This window comes from Orycteropus afer, unplaced genomic scaffold (assembly GCF_000298275.1).
Source record: "Orycteropus afer afer isolate SDZICR_OR568_19922 unplaced genomic scaffold, OryAfe1.0 scaffold01006, whole genome shotgun sequence".
NCBI lineage: Eukaryota > Metazoa > Chordata > Mammalia > Tubulidentata > Orycteropodidae > Orycteropus > Orycteropus afer.
The window spans coordinates 239989-240981 of record NW_006922593.1 but is presented as its reverse complement, the minus strand read 5'-3'; positions in this window follow the sequence as shown (position 1 = coordinate 240981).

Below are 993 nucleotides of genomic sequence, written 5' to 3'. Positions count from 1 at the left end.
ATCAACCCTTACAGTCTGAAATTGACTGAAAATGCAATCAGAATGTGTCAATTATCACTGGTGACTGGAATGCAAAAGATGGAAACAAATAAGATTCACTGGTATTTGGAAAATTTGGCCTCGGTGACAAAAATAATGCTGGAACTCACATGCTAGAATTTTGCAAGACCAACGACTTGTTCATTGCAAACATCTTTTTTCAACAACACAAGCAGCGGCTGTACACCTGAACTTCACCAGATGGAACACACAGGAATCAGATTGACTACATGTGTGGCAAGAGGCGATGGAAAAGCTCAATATCTTCAGCCAAAACCAGACCAGGAGCTGATTGTGGAACAGATCATCAACTGCTCATACGCAAGTTCAACTTGAAGTTAAAGACAATTAAATATGTCCACAAGAGCCAAAATATGATCTCGAATATATCCCTCCTGAATTTGGAGACCATCTAAAGAATAGATTTGATGCATTGAACAGCAATGACCGAGAACCAGAATTGTGGGATGACATCAAGAGCATCATCCATGAAGAAAGCAAAAGGTCCCTAAAAATGCAACAAAAGAAGAGAAGACCAAAATAGATGACAGAAGACACTCTGACACTTGTCTTTGAGTAGAGTAGCTAAAACAAATGGAAGAAATGACAAGATAAAATAATTGAACCAAAGATTTCAAAGAGCAGCTAGAGAAGACAAAGCCAATTACTATAATGAAATGTGCAAAGACCTGGAGTTAGAAAACCAAAAGAGGAGAACACGCTTGGCATTTCTCAAGCTGAAAGAAGTGAGGGAAAAGTTTAAGCCTCGAGTTGCAATATTGAAAGATTCTAAGGGAAAAATATTGAATGATGCAGGGAACATCAAAAGAAGATGGCAGGAATACACAGATCACTGTACCAAAAAGAACTGGTCGATCTTCATCCATTTCAGGAGGTGGCATATGATCTAGAACCAACGGTACTGAAGGAGGAAGTCAAAGCTGCAATGAAGGA